Source organism: Fistularia commersonii, chromosome 15, assembly GCF_037954325.1.
Source record: "Fistularia commersonii isolate RoL2024-O1a breed Wild chromosome 15, RoL_Fcom_v1.0, whole genome shotgun sequence".
In the NCBI taxonomy this organism is placed as follows: domain Eukaryota; kingdom Metazoa; phylum Chordata; class Actinopteri; order Syngnathiformes; family Fistulariidae; genus Fistularia; species Fistularia commersonii.
Genome location: NC_141298.1, coordinates 18,482,030 through 18,506,737, shown reverse-complemented (window position 1 = coordinate 18,506,737; position 24,708 = coordinate 18,482,030). Strand labels below are relative to the sequence as shown.

The 24,708-nt window shown below is 55.7% G+C and overlaps 1 protein-coding gene across 3 annotated transcripts in view; it reads left to right on the top strand.

Moving 5' to 3' along the window:
• The first annotated feature begins 2,693 nt into the window (after nucleotides 1-2,693).
• arhgap32b (Rho GTPase activating protein 32b) overlaps nucleotides 2,694-24,708 on the top strand; it is a 72,814-nt gene continuing 50,799 nt past the window's right edge. For all 3 annotated transcript variants that reach the window (XM_086160173.1, XM_086160172.1, XM_086160171.1), the window contains exon 1: nucleotides 2,694-2,875. The gene's annotated coding sequence lies outside the window, so the exon portion shown is untranslated. The remainder of the gene's footprint in view (nucleotides 2,876-24,708) is intronic.

Genomic DNA, 24,708 nt, shown 5'->3' with positions numbered 1-24,708 from the left:
TGGTGAGAATTCAAGGGTCTACCTAATTACTATTAATCCTTCGGGATAAATGAAGTTGTTCTTATCTTATCTCATTACTCAGGTGTTCTTCACTCGTTATTCAAGATTGTTCTCCGAGATGATCATCTCCCCAGGGTTATCTTCACACGATCAACTATTAACTCGTCTCAGTGTAAGAACATCCCAATGTCCACACGGCACGCTGTCGGTCAACACAACCTTTTCCCATCAAAGAATTCTTTAAGTCCCTGCAAAACTAATTTTAGGGTTTTCCGTGAATTGTTCTTCCAAGTATTTCATGTAGCACCTGTTATATTTGTGTGTCTGACGGTCTGCGGTGTTACTGACGGTCGATGGGAAACTAGAGCGCAGAAATGATCACATTATTATTATTATTAGAATATCTATTCAAAGATGAGGAAGCCACATCCGGGCAGGATGTCGGTGAAAGTCAGGCTATGATTCTGGAAAGTTCCTCCGGAGGTGTTTTGTGGAAGAGGCGTGCCTGGATCCTGCCTTCGAGCCCTGGAGCTGCTCTGCTGCCCCTGGACGCCGGCAGGGACCGAGCAGGACTGCCAGGACCTCTGCGGACGTACCAGACGGGATGGTTCGCTTCCCCCTCGGATCTCCGGCCACCTCTCTGCTGTTCCGCCGGCAGGGCGAGACTGAACGTCCAGCGGCGTCGAGGTCGGAGCTGGATAAGGTCGCTCGTTTTAAATTGTCGCGCATCAGCGCCCCGGGGCTTCCGGTGGATTCTTCAAGCTGCCAGCGGTTCCTCCGACTCAGGGCGAGGGAGGTCTTCTCATCTGCTCAGGGTTCATCCGGGAAGGTCTCGTGCAGAGGTCTAGTGGTGCTGAGTGAGACCAAAAGAAGGCCTGTCTTCCTCTGCCTCCAAGCAGAGGGCCGACGGTCACCGGGGCCGACGGTCACCAGAGCCGGCCCCGCAGCAGCTTTGACCCACGTGGGGCCGGACTGGCAGCGTCTGTGATCCAGCGTGATGTGGAACATCCGGTACTGCCGGGTCATTTCGGACCAACCGACCTCCTGGGTCTCATATTCAGTGAGTTCAGTTTATGCTACGTAGCGTCAGGTCCGGAGCTCCTCAGAAGGAGGGTTTCTGCAGCGCAGCCATCAGTCTGCTGCTAAAATACCAAATGTCCCAAAACCACAAGATGGCCGACATCTAAACGAGACGTCTTCCACGTCTGACCGGGACGACCGGAGACAGGATGGACCTCACGGCTTCACCCGTGGATCCGCAGTGGCTTTGTTTGCGGGTGTGAAACGGCCGCCGCTCGCTCACATTCCTGCTCCTGCGTGGATCCATGGAGGACGCCTCCAGGCACATCCAGTCTTCGATTATTCACCGGGTTTGTGTTTGTCTTCCACCCGCCATTTGGATTTCGACATCTTTCCATTTTTGAACCTCAGCAGTTTGTTTCCAGCAGATTTCAGACGTGTTTATGATATTCATATTTAGTCTCCACGTTCTCCTCTTTGTCGAGAACCCTACTCTGTCACATCTCTGCACGTCATCAGGACACCTGAGCGCAGGTCAACTCCGGCTGCGGGGCTCCGAGGGTCCAACCTGCGCTGACCTTCTCGTTGAATTCCATGTGGTCTGGAGGTGGTGCTCTGGTTATGGAGAATGGATCTGAGGTGCGCCCTGTATAACATCACCCTCCAACACACGCACACACACACACACACACACACGCACACACACACACACACGCACACACACACGCACAGGTAGTCGCCTCAGTGATGCGTGACCTCCTAGCAGTCTGGTGGAGGATATAGCGGTCCCTCCGAACCGACCGAGCCCCCGGCGCTCAGCCCCATTCCAGAGATGTTTCTTCACCCTCCGGTCCCGCAGGAACGACCGAGAAGGTCTGGAGCAACCAGCGCCACGGCTGCATCTTGAAAGCGGCCGAGAGAGAATCGAAGACACCCGGACAGCCGGGGCCGCTTTGAAAGAGAGCTTTACTTTCAGTTTATCCGGTTTGTCCACTCGTTCCGCAGCGCAGCGTTTTCAAGCACTCGCAAGTAAGTAGATGGTTGAGCGCTGGAGCTCAATGCAGATGTGACACGTCGTCCGGACGGCCGGGCATCGGTCGGTCACTGAGCGGCGCACACTTCGCCTCCGGCCGGCAAGGTTTCCCAATGCTGGGGGAGAGAAAAACACCTTTGGTTTACAAGTAGCTGCAGCGGCGGGTAAACGTCGTCGCCGACGACACGTCGAAGCGAGTGCGGCGAACACAGACGTGAGGAGGAGAGAGACTCGTTAGGAGGCGCGGTTGTGAATGACCGGCGGCACCGGAGGCGCTTCTCCCCGGCGCGTTCACTTGTCCCGCCTGCGGTTGGATTTCACGGAGGCCGGCATGGGTCGCGATGCGGGGACGTGTTTCTATTGAATCCCTCCGTGTTTCGGGCGGTGAGGAAAACGCGTTGGCGCCGCTCGAAAGCAAGCCGTCCCGGCTGAACGTCCACGCCGCGGCGGGTGAAACCGCTCCCGAACGGCCAACCGCCGCCGCCGCCGCCGCCGCCTCTCGAATTAGGCGTGCGCAGGATTTCCGACGGCCGTGAAGGCAGCGCGGAGCCAGCGAGGAGCCGCCGCCGCTCCGCCGCTCTTCGGCTCCTCGGCCACTCAGCTCGGCGCCTCTCTCTCTCCGCCCGCCCGCCCGCCCGCTCGCACACGGCGGACGAGCCGCCGACGGCTTCCCCGACACTTTCGTCGGACGGCGTCCGAAGCCCGGGAGAGACGGATCCGGAGAGGACGGAGCCCTTCCTTCGAGCCACGGCGGACCGAGGGCGGGCTGCCCGCGACCCCGGAGCCCCGCCGGGAGCCCCGTCGCGGCGGCGCGGACCATCTGTGAGTACCGGCTCCTTCCGCTCCGCGGCGCCGACAACAAAGACTCTGCCGGCCGGGGACGAGGGGGGTGGGGGCGGCGGAACGGCGGCGGCCGGAGCCCGCCGGAGCCCGCCGGAGCCCGCCGGGGTAAGCAGGCGGGCTAGCGGTGGAGCCCGCCGGGGCTAGCTGCCGGGTTAGCTGCCGGGTTAGCTGTCGGGCTAGCGGCGGAGCCACCGTGGGCTCGCGGGCAGGCAGCGGGTGCGTGGAACGTGCCTCGCGATGGGCGCGTGGACTCACTTTGGTCGAAGGCGCGCGAGCCGGAGCCGCTCACCGGCCACAACACTGGGCTCGTGCGTGCGCGCGCGCGCGCGTGTGAGTGGTTATTGTGTGTGAGTTTGTGTGTGAGAGTGTGTGTGTGTGTTTGTGTCTGAATGCGTTTGGTTGTGATTGTGTGTGTGTGTGTGTGTGTGTGTGTGTGTGTGTGTGTATGTGAGCGTGTGTGAATGGTTGTGTGTGTGTGTGTGCCTGTCTGTGCGTGTTTGTGTGAGAGAGAGCGCGAGAGAAAGTGAACGCATGTCAGTGTGTTAGGGTTGTGTGGGTGCGAGCGTGTTTGTGTGTGCGTGTGTGTTTCTGTGTGTGTGTCTCCTTGGTTGTCGTGTGAGAGTGCTTGTGTGTGTGTGTGTGTGTGTGTGTGTGTGTGTGTGTGTGTGTGAGAGAGAGAGAGAGAGAGAGAGAGAGAGAGAGAGAGAGAGAGAGAGAGAGAGAGAGAGAGAGAGTGTTTGGTGTGAGTGTGTGTGTGAGAGAGAGAGTGTTTGGTGTGCGTGCGTGCATGTGTGTGTGTGTGTGTGTGTGTGTGTGTGTGTGTGAGCCTACTTCCAGGCTGGTGTGTGTCCATGGTGTGTATGTAGAAGGTAGAAAGGTTTCCCTCTGGAAGCGTTGTGACAGGAGCTGAAGTGTGATAGCACAGATGATCCTCAGAAGAAGCCTGGTCCCTCAGAAGAACCCTGGTCCACCATCTCCTTCATTCCGTCCGTCCGTCCCGACGACTCAAACACGGGAAAGAACATGGTCACATCTGACACTGATCTTTGTGTAAATGTCAGCAGATGGAAGGAGAATACTTGTCAGGAGGTCCAGAGGAAGGAGGAGACCTTTGTGGATGGAGAGAGGACAGGAAGTCACCTGGTGGGAGAGAAGAGGGCTGGACGGGGGCGTGTGATTGGCCCGGGACGATTGGATCGGTGGCGTGTGATTGGCTGTGGGTTAGAGGGGGAGCAGACTTGTTTATTGATCTTCACCAACGTAGTTACTGAGCTTTGACCGGTGCTGGGACGTTGCTCCGGCGAAGGTGCTCAGGTGCAGGTTACCCTCAGTTACCCTCAGTGGGCCGTAAAGAAAGTGAATAAAGAAAGTGGAGGCTGAACCGAGACGATCCCTACAAAAGGACGATTTCAGTTTCCGCGCTGTCAGACGGCTGAGACGCCAGCTGTCAAACGTCACGTCGTCCAACCTCGGTCGCCTGGTCGGACGTTGTCGTAGATCTGGGAAGTGTCATCATGGTGGACGGGTCGTCAGAAGCCTCCGTGACATGGGGTCGGAGAGGATGGCGGCCGCCGTTACACCTTTGCCCAGGAAGAAGAAGAAGAGGCTCTGAGGTCCGGAGGTCTCCTGAGCCGCAGTCCCTCGGCGCTGAAGTCCTGCTCAGAGAAGGGCCAGTGAAGCACCTCGGGATTCTGTTTTGTGATGCAGTGTCCTTCCTCCTTCCTCCTCCCGTTCCTCTTCTTCTTCCGCCAGTGGCGGACACGTAGAGACGTAGCTTTCATTTCCAAACTCCCCGGAGCGTTCACGGTGCGTGTAACATGCCAGAGGAAGCTTCACGCCGTGGTGCTTTGGAGAGGACAAGGTGTTTTCCAACCCTTTCCCACGAGCAGGATCTGGCGGCCGCCAGGACGAGCCGCTGCCAGCGATGAGCCCGTGGACGGCGGCCGCCACGCCTCTCCACGAGGGCAGGAGGACCTGCGTGTCTGCTCTGTTATGGGCGGGTCGTCACGGTGTCGGAGGCGGCGCGTGGTTAATTAACTCCCCGCCAGGCAACCACGTACGCTGTTGGTGAGCGGCTCCCTCTTTTATTCTGGAAGCTTCTCCCCACTCCCCCTCGGCCCCGTCGGCCCTGTGCTCTCAGGTGGATGCAGCGAGAGGAAAACAGCGTTCTCCAATTTCACTCTCCCAAGTCTCGGTGGCGGCGGCCGGCCGCGGCGGCGGGCTTCCCCGCCGAGGGGGTCCGAGGTCTTCTGCCCGGCTCCGGAGGGAGCGCCGGGCCGCTCGGTTCTTCATTTGATCCTGGCCGAGGAGCCCGAGCAGAGCGTCTAGGGTTTCCTGCCTGCGGTTCCTGTTTCCGCTCTGAAAGAACCTGCCGTGGAATCCAGACCTGGCTGGGTTTTCTGAAGCTCTTTTCAAGCAGCGTGGCATCTGGCTTCTGCTCAGTGATAACTGGAGTCCGTCGGCGCTCTGGGACCTCGCAGGTATCACGTCTCCGGCTCATGGTCCGCGTAGGACCAGCCCTCCTTCTGGTGCGGCTCGAGACTCCCGGCTTTTTAAGTGTGTGTGTTTAGCCGTGACTGAGGAGGTTCCAGTGGATGTCCAGCGAGGCTGTGAATGTCTAATGTGGCGTGGTCGGTCGTCATTGTTCAGATTTCTCTGGGTTCTACATACAGTTACTACTCCAGTCATCTTTTATGCATACTTGGCTCAGATAAACCGTCAGGCCCGTCAGACCAACCGCCCAGAAGCGTGTTAAATGAACCGGCCTCTCCCCTTTGGTTTGGTCGGTGGAGCAGATGGCGGCAGCTCAGAGGTAACACGAGAACACTGAGACCTTCTAGCCACGGGCCGGTGGAAAAGCCTCGCGGTGGCTTGAAGGGTGAAACAGTGTCAGGCGGGAGTCGATGGGCCTCTGAAAACCAGAACCGTCTCCACGAATGAGCCCGAGCGGACCTTACTTTAGCCGTCGACCGGTCCACAGTTTGACCTTCGTTGTTCTTCTGCTTCCCCGTGCACCTCCGGCTGCGTCCTCTCGGCCTGTTCAAGGAGGACGTACCTCTCCTGGAAATCAGGCTCGGCATCTTCATCGAGGCCCACTCAGATACATTATAGGTTTGGGAAACCTGGTGAACTCAAAATGGAAGGTGTCACCACACAGAACCACCCATGTACTTATCAGGCTGTCAAACTGTCCTGAACTCTGACCTTTACGATCGCCGTATCCACTCGGCGGAGAGTCTGTCGTGGATGGAAGGACTAGGGAGTGCTCTCGGCCGCTGCCTTGTGATTCCTGCTGGAGGAGCGGTACGAACCCCGGTCGCGGATGTCCACCGGCTCGCCGAATGAATGCTAAGATTCAGCGGCGCCGCCTCGGTACCCGGACGTGGCTCCAGGCCTCACGGAGACGCCGTCCATTTCCTGGTTGGGCTGTCTGTTCGGTGTGGGAAGGAATCCAGGCTCACAAAACAGCACAATCAGATGAAAACAAACGTAAATGAGGAAGTAGGAAATGCAAAGTTCCACCCCCGGGGGGATGAATCAGTAGATTGAACATAAAGCCGCCTCCGTCTTGATGAGCGGGTCGGTGAATGTGGCTAATCCGCGCTAGAAGCCGTCCTAAATGCTAACGCTGCACTTTTGTTTGCCAAACGTGTAAAGTAAACACTGTTATGCAAGCGAGTGCTTTCTTTTGTTGTCTTGTCATGTACATGAAACCTCTGGCGTTCTCAAAGCCCTCCTTGTTTGTCTCCGTCCTCGGCGGCCACGCACAAAGCCAGGCATGACCTCCGACCCCGGCCCTCCATACTGCCGCATTGTGCAGCGGTCGGGGCGTTCATTGTGGTTCCTTTTCTACATGTTCATTAATTATGCATAATGCCAATGCTGCTGACCTCTGGCTCCCCACACACACACACACACACACACACACACACACACACACACACACACAGAGCTGCAGACTCTGTGGGCTTGGTGTGAAAAGGCCTCCCTGCTGCCCGGGTGCAGCCACAGGCCTCAGGATGCCGTGACATTCCCAAAGGAGATTCCATTCCCCCATAAACAATCCTGGCATTGAGACAGGAACTGATTAGCGAGTTGCCTGGGTATTCCCACAGTGGCACCAGGGAAGATAATGAGATCACATTTACACTTCTCATTCAGGACCTTTTTTGCCAACAGGCTACGTGAAAGGACCTGGGAACATTTTGAGAAGGTGTGTAGCGCATTTCTTCTCCAAAAGGGTCGGCGTTGCACAGATTGTCGCGGCAGTCAGACGTGGACGCTTTCGGCAGCTGGGATTTTATCTGTTTGTTTCGGTTGCTGTTTAAAAGCTTTGAATCCGAGCTGTAACCAAAAATGTTTGCCTGGTGTCACAGCCAAACCTGGAGGTCGTAAAGGGGACATTGTGTTACTGTCGTCGGATACAAAGGGCAAAATGTGTGTTTTGATTCCAAATAGAAGACACAGTGAAGGACCGACCTGAGCTTTGTTTGTTTCTTTTCCCCAAAGAACCATCTGGAAGGTCCTCCTTGGGATGGTCTGGAAAGTACAGTCGCTTTCAAAAGGAAAACTGACTGTCAAGCCCAGGCAGCACCGTGATTGGTCCAAATCACAGTGGTGTTCCTGCCCGAGACCCGCTTGGACGCTTTCCATCCAACCAGAACGGTCCCGTCCTGCTTAACCAGTCTTTTTCCTGACGTTGTCACTTTTACACGACGACCCATTTAGTGGATTTGAGTTTTACAAAGGCAGTGCCTCACAGCCCCGCTTTATGGTCTGTTATTGACCTATAGCAAGACGTCCCGCGGGTCCTCTTATCCTCTAGAAAGGTCTTTAAACTGTGCATTCCGCTGACGGCAGCTACGGACGTTATCGTACACTCGCTGAAATGTTCGTGAAGAGCCGCAGGTGCTGGTGGTCGTGGCCATCCAGGGGCGGTCGGATGCAGAACCTGCTCCAACCAAGAGGAGGTCTAAAGTGAGCTTTCTCAGTTCACTTTGAAATGTAGGCCGGAGGCGTGCGGACCCGTGCCACTCCTGGAAGTAGATGTGTCGTCAGCCGGCCACAGTGTTGTGTTTTCAGTGCACTTTGTTTGTCTGTCAGCTGGAAGCGACAACCATCAGCCAGCTTTCACCAAACACCAGGTCAGGACGGCTGAAGAGCCATTAAGGTGTTCGGGCAGATCCAGGTTTTCCTTCATTCCACAAAATGGACTCTTGTGAAGGATTGAAATATAATTGCAGAGCTAATGTGTGTGTGTGTGTGTGTGTGTGTGTGTGTGTGTGTGTGTGTGTGTGTGTGTGTGTGTGTGTGTGTGTGTGTGTGTGTGTGTGTGTGTGTGTGTGTGTGTGTGTGTGTGTGTGTGTGTGTGTGTGTGTGTGTGTGTGTGTGTGTGGCCTTGGCAGAGGTCTGCACACGGCGTCCTTGTATTTTCTGATAAATTATCAGTGCGGGCCGTCCGAGCCGGCAGGGGATTATTCATATTGTTGAAAGTACTCACTGTTCTTCCTCTCACTCATTTTACATAAATGCAGTTTGATCGTAGGTTTGTCCCACCGGTCAAATGTTGCTCAGCCGTCTCCAAACGTTGAAATCTAAGAAGACGGCGAGGCTGTTTCCGTGCGCGCGGCCACTCTGGACATTTTCTGAGCGACTGATAAAGGTCGGCAAAATAGCCTGCGAGTTAAACGTTAACCCCAAGGTGAAGGGTGTATTCTTTACCAGGGTAGTCGGTCAAATGATCTCTGGTGAGACGCCCTGCCCTTCCTTCTTCCACGCCGCAGAGGCTTTCGCCATCAAATCATCTAATCCAGTGTGAAGGGGCCGTATCAGAGGAGCGGCGTCCGGACCGAGGCCATTAAGTTGATTCCGCTGACTGCTCGCGAAGCCCGCCGTCCTCTGGCTTTTCTGGTTTTGTTTGCGGTGCGGCCTGATTTCTTTCCCTGGGCCGGGGCGTAGCAGGGCGCTCAAAGCCCCGGGGCTCCAGGGGCTCCAGGGGCTCCAGGGGCCCGGGAGGCTCCGGAGGCCCAACCCTCCTCCAAGCAAACTTGTCTCGTTGGTCGCGGCGGTGTGTTTTCGAGGCCGAGCCCGGGCCCTCCTCGTTCCCATAATTAGGTTGATGGCCGTCACGCTGTCTTGGTGCATTGGGGTCAAACTCACCTAGCATGTTGCAACGAGAGTCCTGTCAATATCTTATTTGCACAAGCGATATGTCCCGGCGAGGTCCCTGGGTCAGTGTGAGGACGCTCACAAGCACCTCTTACGTCAGTCTTTCTGAGGCCGAGGTTTTTGTTATTTGGCTGAAAATGAGAGCCGTCCCGTTCTGGTTTGTACTCAAAGAAACAGAGGTGTAACACATTTCTTGATTTCCTTGTGGTGGAACAGGAATCTGAAGAAGGAGGATTCTGTCAATCCTCCGTATCAACGACTGGACCTCAGTTGAACCTTGGCCAGCGCATAGCTTTGCCGTTACATGTTTATTTCATTTTATCTTCTCGGTGTTCACATTCCTTGAACACGGGCTCCACGTTATGTTCCAACGCCGGCTCGGCGCCGTGCACTGGTGTCAGTCCGGTTGAAGGGGATTGAGTGTGTTAACGGTGGAACGTTCCGGCCAACTCCAGATGTTGATCCAAACCTCCGCGTGGCGTCTCTTCTAGCCTGACTGCGGCGACTGTGGCGGGAACGCCACGACATTCGCTATCCCGCCGTTCTCGGAGCAGCGTCTTCAGCTCGAGCTCTCGGCTAGCTCGCGGACTGGGAATGACACGGACGGGACGGACGCGGCCGCTCGGCTTACGAACGGGAAATGCGCTGACGTTTCGGTGGCCCTCGGCACGGACGAGCCGTTAGAACGTGACGGCGGGTCTGGACGATCGAGCGGCGCCGACTCCTGGAGGGAAACACTTTCGATCGGCCATCTTTGCACATTTGAGCAGGTCCAACAGGCCCGTGGCCGTTTCCAGTGGCCCCCGGGGCCTCTGACGCCGGCCGGCTCTGTCAACATACTCTCAGTATGCAAATTCTCCGGCGTGAGCTCCGGACCTGGAAGGAGGGGCGGAGCTTCTGAGGGTCAGATGTTTGCCCTGTCCAAGCAGCTTCCACGGCTCCTGGGTGAGACCAGACCAGACGCCTAACACTGAGATGTTCCTCGCCCCGCTGTTATCAATTATTGAACTTTGATAAAAGCGCTTTGGGATCTCTGGTGACCGGATGAGCTCATGTTTCCCGCTCCTTCCTCGCGGCGTCGGGCTGCTGGATGTCTTTGGCGCTCGATGCCGGGCTCTGATACCCAACTTTGTATTCAGCCGGTGAAGTTGAAGGTCACTTTCCTGACATCCGGTCTCCCCGTGGGGAGGCAGCAGATTGACCGGGAGATAAAAATGCTTTTTTGAAAAAAACAAAAAAACAACCAAAAACAAAACAACAGAAAAAAACCAAACAGCCCGTGCTCCTGAATGATTTTTGTCAGTTTTTCCTGGGACGTTTCCCAGCAGACGCGCTGTCTCCAGTGGTCTGGGGGACATTTTGACTTCTGCATGGCTGTGTGAGTTTACTGTTCAATCAGAGCCGCCATTGGGAATCGCAAGATTAAAATGGGTTTTAATAGTGAGACTCGATTTGCTCTGCATTTGTAATTACTTTCTAAATTTCATATGTGAGAGGCGGCGCCTGTAGCTGCAGTAGGAGAGCAGGGGGAGGGGGACGCCAGTGAAGGATGCTGAACAGACTGCCTTGTCATGGCCTAATTCCTGCAAAGCTCCAAATTACCTAATGAATATGCACAACTGACAGAATCGGGGTCACCGGCTGTCAGGACGGTCACCGTCAAGTTACTTAGTGAATCTGTGGACACGGCGGCCGGAGCGCCGGGTCTCGGCCTGCTTTCGGGCCGCTCTTCATCTCACGCCATTGGTGTCGAGTCACGTCATCCTTCGTTCCTCCCCACCGGGAGGAGGCGGGTGCAGGTTTGTTTGACACCCCGACCTCAAAGATAACTTAAGCGAGATATTTCATGACCCTCCACAATGTTGCGCAAAAGCCCGACGTCAGTGTTTGCAGTACCCATGTGCTGCACCCACGCGTCCTTAAATCCCACCTCAGATCCACCACGACTCCGGTTGGAGCTGAGTGAGCCGGGTCCCTCGGGAAAGGAGGACATCGGGAGGAGATCTTTGTTTCGTCCCTTTGATTCTGTACCCGTCGGAGAACGTGCCTTCCCCGGGGCGTGAGATCGGTGCACAAACGTCAGAAAGATGGAAAACCAGTTTGGTGTGACGAGGATGCGGAGTTTGGATCTCTGATCCATGATTGCAACCCCTGCTTTTCTCACTAGTTCTTATAAAGTGGCCTAGTTGTGTCCGGAGTACGGTTTAGACGACACCTCCCACAGTGGATAATCTCACGTGTCTTTTCGCGGTGAAGAAGGGACTTTTCACCAGCGGCGTCCCAAGCAGGAACTGTGCGGCGGAGGAAGGACCATCACTGTGGAGGATTTAAGTGGTGAAGCACTTTCACCGAGGTAAACGGAGGGTTTTCTCCCCCGCCAGGAAACCAGATTAGACCAGGACGACAAAAGATGCTCCAGTTCTGACGGACAAAACCGAGAAGAACTTTTACCGAAATGATGAGACCAATAAAGTACGAAGACGGGAGTCTCATATCAAATATGGCGGAGGAAGCAAAATAATGGTGTAACGCATGGTTGCACAGTGAGCTGTGTCGGCGAACCCTCGGCTGGAGCCTGGCTGCTCATACCAATCACAACTGGAGAGGAAAGATGGAAATAGACACAATGCATGAAGTGACAAGTCCAGCTCTGCTAAAGTCCACAGTTGTGTGTGTGTGTGTGTGTGTGTGTGCGTGGGTGTGCGTAAATATAACTGGCTGTTGAGTTGGTCCATGCAGGTTGTCTGTCCTCTCCTTTGAGCGGGGAGGGTCTTTGGTTGGCTGGGAAATTCCTGATAACACCTGCCAGCTAATCCTCGTTCTCTGTATTTGACTTCAAGTTGAATGAGCTGTTTTGTAAGACACCCTGGCTTGAGAGTGGAAGCGGGCAGCAGGCGTGGAAAGTGTTTCTTAAAGCTGGTCGAATGGGAACGTTCGTCAGATTTGTGTTGGAGGAGCCGTTGTTGTGACTGGAGATCAGCTGCGCTCCATTTAAAACCGTGAAGTGGCCTCGGCAGGGTCCGCAGCCACCTTACATTTGTAATGCGGAAAAATGGAGGCGGGTCCTCCTCGTGTGGCCCGTTAAAAACCACGTGTCTTTAGATTGTGTCTTTGTGGCCGTCAAATACTTAAGATGGCGAGCATAAATGGGATTTGTGACGAGCGCATGCAGTTCTCAGACGGTGACATTTATAGTTGACATGGCTATCGGTGGTTTGGTGGATGTGCTTCTAAACGGATGGGAAAGCATCTCCAAACACGAGGCCCTTTGATTGTGAAATGGCATTAAAGCAATGAAAAGGTCTTATTTGTCAGCTTTATGGTGTCAGAAGGCGCTTCTTTATGGTATTAAGAAGCGTCGTCTCACTCTGTCCGGCATCTCCGAAGGAAACGGGAGCCGGTGTTGACGCGTCTGATTTGCAGCCCCCGCCGGTCCTCCTGCACGGCCTCCTCGTGTGGCATCGCTGCCGCCCGTCTGGACGCCCCGGCGCTGGTCCGTCTTCCCTGTGAGGCCACCGGACCCGCCGCCTCCGCCGCTTCCCTCTTTACCTTTTACTCTTGGCTGTTTGTGCTAAGAAGCATCGCTTGGAAAAAATCTCACGGTGTTTATTTTGACAGACACTGATTGCGGCGCTCCTTGTAATGGACGCTCTTCATTTTCATGACGCAGAGCAAGATGGCGGCAGAGCGCCTCTTACCCCGGCGCAATGCTTCATTAAGACGGCTCGGCCCGTTTGTTTGGGTGGACTGATCGCCACCGCGCACGTAGCCTTGCTCAAATCTCCACCGTGTGGATGTTAAAGTGTACTTCCGCTGCGACCATTGAAACGCCAACCTCAAAGGTGACACGGCGGCTCATATTGTGACCCCGAGTAAACGAAGGTTGAATGTAGCGGCGAGCTCTACGCTACGTAGCTTAGCAGCTCAGCAGCTCAGCAGCTCAGCAGCTCAGCTCGGGCGACAGCATCAGCCGCTGCAGGCGGGATGCGGCCGGCGCTCAGACGCTGGGAACGCGGCGCCCTTCGATGTTTGGCCGCTCCGCTGATCGCCAGGGATTGGGTTTAGCGAAATATTTACAAGATGAACTGTCAGATTAATGTACCAAAGCAAACGATGCATTTCATCATTTCAGCGATGCACTTGTGCTGACAGGCAGCAGCAGTGGTATGACATCCTCGCCTCATTAATCAGAGCAGGAGGAAGGTAATGAAGACAAGACATGCATGGAAGCATCCAATCAGTGAGCCGTGGATTTTCGCAAGCGCGTCTCCGCCGGCACACGCCGTAAGAGGTAGCGGACGGGGAGGGAAGGATTAGTTAGAGAGCCCAACTCGCCCGCATTTCCAGCACCGCTTCTCGGCAGATTTATGTCTGAGGAGGACCTCGGGTAAATTACTTTTTTTTTTTTTCTCCGAGGGTTGGTCACGGTGACTCAGCAGGCGGAGGGGGGGTGGGGGGGCTCCGTGGCCTTTCGTCCCGCTCCTACCGACAGGCTCCGGGACAAACGTCAACAAAACATTTTGCGTTCCATCTAGACAAACCCGGCAGGTCTGCGTGCACGCAGAGGCAGCTCAGGCCAGCGTGAAGCCTCGGCCTCATTAGACTCGCTGCCGCCGTCTCCCTTTCTTATCTGCTCCACTTCTGGAGTGCCAAGTAATTATAATGTACCGCCGCCGCAATGTCAACATTTCAATTAAAATCATAGTTTTTCCAGTAAAGCTGTCGAGTGGATGTCGCCTATTAAGTCTGTGCGAATAATTAAAACTGCAAAAAAAGCACGTGCCGCCGCTGCTTCTCTAGCCTTTGGTCTTGGAGCAGCGGCCGTCCCTGTGTGACCATGATTAGCCTCGCTCCGTTCACGGTTCCTTGATAGCTTTGCCTGCTCAAAGCGCATGTTTTCACGGAACCTTCAACTGTGAACGGCCTGTTTTGGCCTGAGGTTCTCAAGCAGCCGCCGGAGAGTGAGCGAGCGGAGAGTGAATCGCTCAGGGAATGAACTGAAATGGCGACCTGCCGGTCAAACTGAGTTCTCCTGCTGGTCTGGAAAGTACGCCAGGATGGTGGACGCCCCGGACAGGGTTGGTTTGAAGTTGGAACAAGGTTCACGATTCAAAGCGTTTATTGTCACATGTACAGTGTAGAAAGGAGTTTCCCTTCACGGTGACAGCGTTGCTGTCCGCAGTGCATTGGGATGTGTGCTGGTAGAAGAGTGTAAACATTGTTATAAATATGAACGTGAACATTGCCATAGAACTCTCTGCTGTCGTGATGAACGGCCCGGCTCCCGTTGACCGCGGGAGCAGGTCCCGGGGTTTGGAACCCCACGGCGGGCGGGCTTGAATTGGCACCTAGAATAATATTTACATTTAGAGCTGTAATGTGCTCAGCAGAACACTCAGGGGTGGACCGTGTCTCCAGGGACCGTAAGCACATTCGGCGTCGGAGCCCACCTGTGACGGTCGGACGGGCGTTATTTGGGCCGGCGTCAAACAAAATCAAATCACTGAGATTATCCAGCTTAGCACAGATGTTCCCGGCATCCGTGACACGTTGTAGTTGAAGCCGGTGCAAGCCGTGTCCGTCCCAGGGCCGCAGGCAGGATCTGGCCGGTGCTGCAAGGCGGGAAGACAGAGTGTCCCAGGAGAGGATTTAAATCTTGGAACGTGGAGTCACCACTGCACTCACAACATCCGGGCACGGACACGACACCGGTGTCTCAGCTACCTCCGCTGCATCCCCTCGCCCCGCCGGGCCTGGACCGGCGAGCAGCTCCACGTGCACACATGCAGCCCGGCGGCGCCCGGCGTCCCCGGACGGCGCCGTCCACCGCTCGGGGGCCCGGTCGGCGACACGTGTGGGACATGCCGCCGTGCTTTGGGTTGCATTGTTGAATCCCTTCTTTGCTGCTCAAACCCCCAAAGACACAAGTCCACGCCCCGGCCGTCTCTGGATGTGTGTCTTGTGCGACTGCGATGAAGCGGCGACAATAAAAACTAAGCCGACGCGTCGGAGTGCGATATATCACGGCGGCAGGCCGCGCCAGCGGATGCCCCACATACCTGCCTCTGCATGTTCCTGCAGCAGCAGCTCACACACAAGGCTGACAGCAGCCGCCTCACGCCAGGAGACACCGCCTCACTTTGGCTGATTAAAAGGAAAGTAGGTCAAAGTGAAGACGGGAAGGATAACCTTGACCAAAAAGAAGGAACTAGAAAGTTGTGGCGAGCCGGTGACCGACGCTCTGAAATTCCGAATCATTTTTGGTTGAAACGCAAGGCCTGATGCGCCCCGAAGCCCTGGGAGTAACCTCAGCGGGTCCTTGAAGGACACGGATACAGTCCTCGGATGTCTTCAAACCTGTGTGGCTTCCGGAAGAATAACGGACGATAATTTGGGAGCCGCCGGGTGAAATGAGTCATGATTTTCTGTCCTGAGATTGTGGTCCGGATCCTCCCCCTGCTCAATTCAGACACATTTTATCCCGACTCTTTCCAGCCCTTGCGGCTCCATCCGAGAGCGGCTCCATCCGAGAGCGGCTCCATCCGAGAGCGGCCCCGCTTTTACTCCGAATGATGATTGGAATTTGTGGCGTTTCCCCGCCGCGCTCAGACTTTGACACAGTTTGGTCGCCTCGCCGTCATGGCGACTGTCCATCTGACAGCCGCGCTCCGTCCTCTGAGGGAGGAGGGAGCAGCGGCTCTGATGCTGCTGATAAAAACCATGCCGCTGATGAAATCATGGAGTCGACTATTACATTTCACAGTTATAAACCCAGATCGCTGTTTTTATGATTAATCGTTCCGCCCGGCGTCATTTACGGCCAGTTTTGACAGCTCTAATCAAATTTATGTTTCGGCAAGTTGACGCCATCCGAATCCGGCGGCGTCGGGTGAGACGCGACCGAGCCGAGGCAGAGGGATACCCGGCTTTTTTCTCTTTTATTTGGCGCATTTGATTTTTGATGACGGGCAGGAAGGGCCAGACCCTCCTCCCAGAGGAGGAGAGGAAATTGTCGGGCATCAGGTGGAATTCATCCAGCCGATGCCTGTGTGTGTCGGCACAGCGCAGCCCTCGTCTCCTGGTGTTGTGCTCGCCGCTGCTCCGCTAGCGGAGACAATCCTCTCGGGCTGGCGCTCCTTAAAGTTCACATATTCGGACCGGCGTCAAAATCTAGACCTTCCAGACGCCGCTGTCCTTCTGAGCTCACAGCATGCCGGTTGTTCTAGAAAGCTCTCAAAGGTTTTTGCATTCCGGGCATATTCTGATCCCGGGACAGTGGAGGAACGCCGGCGGATGGCCGGATGCAGTGACACATATTTGCATCACCGCTGGTTTTGGCTCCACAGCTCGCACGCTTCCTCTGCCGTGTCATTTGGATTCATTCATATCGTCCCTGGGAATCCAGGGAGCAGGTCACGCGGCGTTGTGCTGCCGCGAGTGCGAGTTCCTTATCAGATTAAAGAATAATGATGAGAGCGATTTCATTAGCGTTCTCCTTTTTAACATCTTCTGGATCAGCTCTGGGGTCAGTCATTTATCACACGTGAGTCGGAGCCGCTCCCCCAAAACAAAGTGAGGTTAATCTATCTCACGTCATCCCTGCATCATCTTATTCCAGGACGCTCACAGGCTTTCACACGGCATCCGTGAACTGTCAAAATGTCCTCCTGTGTCAGTGGAGCCGAGAGGAAGCCGAGGCGCTTTCAATCTGAGCAGCTGGAGGGGGGGTGCTGACATTTCAGCTGGATTTTCTGTCAGTCGGACAATCGGGGCTGCTTCAGGACTACCAGGACTACCAGGACTACCAGGACTGCCAGGACTACCAGGACTACCAGGACTGTCAGGACTTTCAGGACTACCAGGACTACCTGGACTACCAGGATCGCTTCCTGCTCAAACCTTATGCAGCGCGTTACTTTTGAAGTGCATGAACAGCAGTAAATGAATTTGCCAGTGCTGACGTTAATGGCGGCTTGGCAGGACCACATGATCTGCCGCCTGTGAGATCAGCTTTCCTGACGGAAGCCCAAACGCAGTGCAGTTCATCAAATCCTCCGCTTCATCCCTCAGGACCAAAGCACATGCCGGTGTATTAAACCGGATTCCGCGGCTAACTAGGCTTTCCAACCAAACGCTCATGGAGGCCGTGAATCTGTTAACAAGTGCCGGCGTTCTTCGAACAGCTCAGGTGCAAAGAGCCGTCCTCTTCAATAACCCAGATGTGGTGGGCTTTTTTCTACATGAATGGAGATGACATTCCCGGTGTTCTTCTCGTCCGAGGCGATGTATACGGACAGAGGTTTTGGGCCCGATCAGATTTCCATTTGTACCGTTTGGCTAGAAAGGTTTTGTCTGTCCCGGGTTGCAGCTCTGATCTTTCTTGGTCTTTCTTTGGCCCATGCAGACGGCTGACACCTCCTCCTCCACGCCCTCCTGCCGGTGGGCTGATGGACCCGGGTCCCTGAGCTCTGTCACGTGGATGCAGCGACGCGGACCTCCGCCCCTCCAGGCCGGCAGGACGGCAGGGCTGGAGCGTGTCGTTTCCCTTGTTGTCCGTTTAACGTTTGCTCAAAAACTGGATTTTTTTTTCCTCGGCGTCTCATCGGGCTCCACTCTGGGACGCTTATATGACTGATTGACGCTTCAGACCGTGGTTTTTGCGTCAAGCTAGCGAACACTGTGGCAGGGTTCTTCTCCCTGAAACCACAGCCGCCTTATACCTGACACACTTCCTGTCTCGCCTATGTAACAGCCCTCGGCCGGCGTGGGATGAAGAAAGAATACCAAGAGCCACAGAAATGTCCCTCAAGGTCATGGCTGACAGTGCAGGGAGCCCTCAGACGAATGCCTGATGGACGGCGGCCTGGAGCACCTCTTTCAGTTTCCAGCAATCTCATAACTGCATTGTTTGCAACGGCATTGAAATCAATTGATGTGAACGCAGTGACGCACGCATGCACGCACACACACACACACACACACACACACACACGCGCGCATGCACCCCGGCTCAGCTGGACGCTTCGCTTGGGTTCATCAGCTCCAGCTTCCAGGTGAAACAAGACCAATCAGGAACTGAGCGGTGTTGTCTCTGTTGTTGTTGTTGTTGTTGTTGTTGTCTCTGCTGTTGCTGCTGCTGCTGCTGCCCGGGACTCTCCGTGGTCTCGTGAAGCCGATGGAGAGTCTGGCCGGACGTTGGACAGCATCGGACTGTGTGTGTGTTGGCAGCAACCATCTCCTCCGAGGCTGCAGATAACAGAATAATCGCGCCAAATGAATCCCAGCTCAATATCTCCACTGACAATTAAGGGTTGTCATTTTCCCAAGGGACTTTTCCAAGCGGGGTTTTGTCGATCACATGTCCAATTTTCCCGTCCGTATACTTTGCATGTCGGGGCTTTTACTTGCAGGTTTTGAAGCCTGACTCGCGGGGTGGGAGGGGAAGAGGAGCGGAGGGATTCAGCCACAGATTCCAGCACATGTTGGCACAACAGATGGCTTCCTTGGGAATCCAACCCCAAACTTTTTCGCTATCCTTCCTGCGTGACGTGCAGCTGGGCCGCTCCGCCCGGCCAGCTGTTCCCCCTCACGCTCCAGACGACGCCACCTTTCCTGTGAAATACACGGGCCTCTTCATACCAGGATGAGGAGTCGCCTCTTTTCCGTGGCCATCCTTTGAAACGGCTGCATTCGCCCGCCGCCGCCTGGGAAGCCGTCTCTCACTCAGCGTTGCCAGTGCTTCGTGCAGGGAAGGAGCGGCGCCGCGCAAGGTTGCAGAAACCATTGAAGAGGCCGCCGAGCGGTTTGACAGGAGTGCAAGAATGTTGTGTCAAGGTCTGTCTGTGGTAGGCAGGGAGTGCAAACAAGGAACGTGCCGCCTCGCTCTGAGATCAATGGAGATTATTTACAAAATCAAATGTGTTATTATTATTATTAAGACTCGCACTTAAATTGAAAATGCGGAAGGAGCCATTTCCGTTGCCTCGGAGCTGGAGGCGGCTTCGGCCGCGCCGCCTCCGGCCGGATGTGTTTGGCGCCCGAGCGAAGGCCAGCGAAGGTCAAAGCCGTCCGTCAGAGAAAAGTGACAAACCTTCGACAGCCTCCGGCGCTCCGGCGTCACAATGTAAGGGATCGGGTTTACAATACGCCGCTTCGATGCATTGTTGTGGTATCCCGGCAACCGGGCGAATCAGCCCGAGCTCAGGTTTCATTTCATTCTGCGGATCCTGCTGGCTCCCTGCCACGCACTGGCACTTTTAATGGCTTTGCCAGTAAGCCGCCAATCAGAGGCGGCCGTGGAGCGGGGCGTGTTGGGTCCGGGCCGCTGGAAAGCACCACGTGGCTGCGGTGGCCCAGAGGATTGGATGGCAGCTGCGGGGGTTTGCTGGAAATGATGAAACCCAACGCCTGTGACGCGTCTGCGCCGGAGAGAGGCGTCCATCCTCTGGCCCGTATGCTGATTGGGCCTCGGCTTCCCTCACTCTTATTGGCCCGACGTCTCAGACGCCGGTCGTGTCCATAGCAGAACCGGAACCCTGGTGTCGGGATCCGGTCCGGAGACGCCTGACAGGACTGCCTTTGCTGACAACACATCGACGTCTGTCAAGGGGCGCCGAGAAGGATAATCAATAGTGTTATCTCGGCTCTTCCAGTTTACTCAATCTTATTTATCACTTTATCAAGAGGAAGGACACACTTTGGTGAAACAAAAAACAAAAGTAACAAAAAAATTCTTCAATTAGTTTTGACCCTTTCACAATAAAGTTCAGGTCCCGTCCGGACGCCAAGGTTCAGGACGAGGGTCCCGCTGGATGGAGGCGCTCAGGTCGATGAGGGAGGAGCTTTGCATAGTGGAAGCAGGAGATAGTTCCAGAGTGCTGGTGTTTGGCTGAGCCGGGCGGCCGTACCTCTGAGAAGGAGGAAAGAAAGGCTGGAAACCAGGACCTCCGGGACAAGTCCAACTCCCGTCGACAACGGCCCGGAGAGTCGGCCCAGGGCTATTCAATTGACGTCGCTGGCCAATTTACATATCAATATGGCTGAATGCGTTGTGCTTTCAAATGGAGCCTGGCCCGTGGTCTTCACGCGCTGCGGGGGGGGGGGGGGGGTAAATGGGCATTGTGGAGAAGCTTGCAGCATTGCAAGCAGAACACATGGGATCCAAATGGAGGAAGCCGGTCTCTTCAGAAAATTCACTGCTTCCAGTGCAGATATGGTGCAGAATCTGCACTGGACCGTGACGACACTCTTTCAGTGTATTGACATTTGAATCATGTCATGAAATTTGCTCTCAGCTCCGTCATCCCTCCTCATCTTCGTCATCCCTCCTCCTCTTCGTCATCTTCGTCATCTTCGTCACCGCTCCACGTCTGCTCGGCTCGGTCGGTCCAGAAACAACCCCTGCGCTCAGACGAGTCTCAGCTAAGATTGGTTTTATAGCGGAGAGTGTCGACGAACCCCGATGAAGTGACGCCTTCAGATGCCGGTAAAAATATACCAATGACGCACAAATGCAGGCCAACGAAAGGAAGTGATTGCAGTGTCATGGAACGGGCGAGGTGAATCGTGCGGTTAGCCTTCAAGCCTCTGCATGAATGGACAGAATGGACACAAAGTTTGTCCTGGAGATGAAACCAAGAGTCCAACTGAGGAATGGGTTTGTCTCCAATCCCCTTGCAAGTTCATGTCCACAGAAGCCGCTGAAGATAAAACACACTGACAATAATCTGCCCTGAAGCTGTTAAGACTTTTTAGAGGCTTAAGGGTGTGTTGAGAGGAGGAAATGTGATTGCATGAAGTTATCCTGTAGGTACTGCTTTTAGTAGCGCCGGTGTTTGAGGGAGGTGTTTGCCAAGGGCTGTGTCCACAGGGGAGGGACGGTGCGATTCACCACCAGCACACAAAAACCCAAGGAGAGCCAGCCTCATCCTTCTGGATGATCTGGATGATGTGTAGCGGGCAGTCAAAGCTCCAAATGCGAGCTGAGGTCGGAGTCCTTGCACAGGACTCTCAGGTTCCTGCTCTGAGGCCTCCTTCAGAAGGATGGGCCTCCGAAGGTCCGTCCCGCTCGCGGATCCGCCCGCCGTGTCTGCGATGTACAGATGGGAGTCTTACCATCGCAGGACCCAGTGATGCCTTGTATCTAAAGTAACCAGGATGAAGCACTTCAGATTCACTGCCCCGTCATCGGCCGCAGGAAGTTTGAAGATGGAGCGGTGATTGGCCGCGCTCCATTCACGGTTTCTATGAGTGACCCATGATCATTTATCACCGAGAGCAATCGTCATTGGGCCCGACGCCGAATGGCTACATTAATACTTACGGTAATCAGGAATTAAGAAAGCCCCGCCGCCATCTGTTGTTTAGGTCCACCGACGTGCCTCATCTCGCATTGCTTTTGCTTTAGTCGTAGGGGAATTACACCAAATCCCCGACCCAGCGAAGGTCATTGAAACCTGGCGCTACTACCACGGTTTGGACCTGATGTCCGATCCACGGTCTGCAGCGCCGTCTGGAACAAGAGCGGGACCTCCTGTGGACTTCACGCAGGGTTTGTCTCCTCGACCCTCCGCGGACGCTCTGTTTGAGATTGGTCCTGCAGGCCGGGAGCTGCAGCAAGAGACGAGGCAGGAATCAAGGCTACACCCACTTTGAGGAGGAGAATTGACTCACCCGCGAGCCGATGCTCTCCTGATGCAAATTCCATTTCAGACAGAATTTATTCCTCCAGGGCCACTGGAGATTCTCCTTCCCACTCCAGCCCTGCATCCTATGCTGATACCGCTGTCCTTTTTCCCTCCCTCTCTGATGGCCCACTGACCTCCACAAACTGGAGCTCTGAGCTTCTCTGCTCTGGAGGACCTGTTTCTGGCCCAGCAAAGAACCCTCCACGCTGGGACCAACAGAAAGAGGCACCGAGGACGCCAACAATGACAAATACATCGATCCGTGGAGGAGCGGGTCAACACGTCGGCGCCCGTTCCTCTATGGAAACCACCGCCGACCAGATCGCCACCATTTCGTCCCTCACATCTCCACGTTCTTTACTTTCCACTCAGATTCCTGTGGCTTTGTCCGCGGCCGTGTTTGTCCGCACCTCTTTGCAGAAGATGCACAATCTAGATCTAGATTACAGGTGGACTCGTGATCTCACGAGGACACGCTTGTCAGTCCAGATGTTTTCACGTGTGTGTCCAGCGTGTAGAGGCGCGGCGGCGTCCTCTCCTCCGAGCCGGCGGCGGCCGGTGACGGACCTCGGCAGCCATACGCTACCGTGTGAGGGTGATCTCGCTCTGGAGCGGCCGTGTTGATGACTGCACGCCGTGCGAAGCAGTCAAACAGCGGCTGCTTCGAGGACAAGTTCTCCAGCTCTGCTTTAGATCCTTGTCCTCCCTCCCGTCGGGGAAGCCCGCCATTGGACATTCAGCGTCCCAGAAAGTGTTCGTGGTGATGGATTTTCCCATCGGTCTGGCGGCTGGACGCCCCGTACCTTGAATTGTTCTACAAACATGCATAGAGCTCACGCAGGCGCTGTTGAGATGTGTGTGTTTGGTGCAGGGCCGTGTCGGCGTGGCCCTCTGAAGCCTCGGCGTTGAGTGTCCGGCGCCGGCGGGCCGAGGCTCTGCTGGTGTTACCATGGGGACTGTCATCTGATTGTAATTACATTAGTATTTCTAGCCATTTGCCTTCCCGGCCCAGGCTCTGCTCCACCCGGTAAAGGTCAAACCGAGCGCTTTCATTTGATATTCCGTCCGCCTGGGGGGCCACAAATACTCCGTGAGCGATGGGACGGGGTACCTGCCGCTAGCAGCCGCGGGGCTACGAGCGCCGCTCCGCCGCCACGGGCCGGCCGTCGCAGATCCGGAGATCCGGAGTCGCTCTGCGCGTAATGAGAGGATGTTTCCGCGCCGAGATTTCTATCTTTGCCGCCGAGGCCGCGTCCTCCGCCAAGGTCGGCGAGTTTGCGGATGTTTCTGCTGCGTCAGGTATCATCGGAGCCCGGGCCGCTCGGCCGTGCCCGACATCGTCGCTCACCCTGAACGCAGGGACGTCAAACCCCGCGGCCCGTCCTCGCAGGCGCCGGCCCAGACCGGCCTCTTGCGGTCTGACACTTGTTTTACGAGCGGACGGCGGCCCGGGACGCCAGATGAATTACAGCACGTCGCCGGCGTCTTTGTTTAAAAGTCACCCGTCCTTGCGCCGGTGACGGGACGCTGGTGTCCTGTAGCGGCCGATGGCGCCGACACTCGGTCCGCACGGCGTCGCAGCACTTTCCCACTTTAAACTGCTGACATTTGTGCACAAACACACGGCCACGCAATGCGATAATCTATGGGCCCAGACTGGGAGGCAGCGGGACAGCTGGGTGTTTTCCTGAGGTGGGTCAAAACAGGCCGCCGCTCTGGCTGTGATTGGTCTGCCGGGAGGCTTAATCGCACCAGATTTATTCCGCTGTCCTTGTTATTTTTAAACAAAAGATTTATGAATCATAATCTGGGGATGTGCTGCGGCTCTGTGCTTGGGAGAGTTCTGAGTTCAAACGGTGAAGTTCATGTGCGAGAAGCAGATGAAGAAGATGTTACGGCGGAGAAGGTCTCGCCTACACGCGGTATGGATCTGGAGATGTATCTTCTCCATGATGCTGCTCTGACAGCCGGCTCCGGGGATTACACAACCCGGCAACTCTCCCTCAGATGTAGAAGCAGCTGCTTTGGCGTGGACTGTGAGGATCCTCTCCTCCCACGCCCCCCTCCTCCCTGAGCCAGATATCTCCCGCCTTGGCATCTCCTCCAGTCTTTGCAGCTCTTACTCAGCGGCCGCCACGGGTTTTTGGAGTCCCGTCAGGAGTCCCGTGTCCCCCCGTCCCGGTCGGGCGGGTCCTTCTCGTGGCGTCCCGGTCCTCCACGGGCGGCTCGTGTTATCGCGGTTGCACCCGGGGGCGTCGGGCGGCGATCTTATGTGCACCATGATGATTCAGAAGGTGAGGAGGAGATCGCCGCCGACGGCCTGGGAGTAACTTCAACCCGACGCGTGGAAACACGCGCTCTGTGAAGACGGGCGACGACACGAGGGCAGCGCGGCGGAAACTCACCGGCCGCCGCAATCATTTTGATACTGTTTGACAGGCACATTGTGCAATCGTGTGAGAGCGGCGGTGATTGGCCGGGAAGACAACGGCGAGCTGCGGCCGACGCGCACTTGTGATTTCGCAGCGCCCGCCCGACAAAACAGGTGTGCGGGATCAGCTGAGATCCCTGGGAACGACTCTCTTAATGACGGCCCAGGGCTGCCAACCTGAGCCGCCGGAGGGCAGAGGAGCCTCCTGAACGCTCCCGAGCACCCAGGAGGACCTCAGACGCCCCGTCCGGAGAGGAACCCGGAACCGAGCGGAGGCCGGGCCGGGATCCTCTGGTGTCAGAGAAGACTTGGAGGGCGATGGAGGGGTTCTGCAAGAGGGCTCTGTTTGCTCCTGTGGTTTCTCAGCGAGACGAACCCCGAGTCTTCGCTCGTCTCCACTGACAAACTCCAAGCAAATAGAAGAGTTTCAGACCGGAGCGGCGAGACGACGGACGGCTCCCGTGCACGTGGAAGACTCTTGTTCCTCAGCCGGGGTAGAAGACGCAGTATCGGTGAACTGCAGGGCC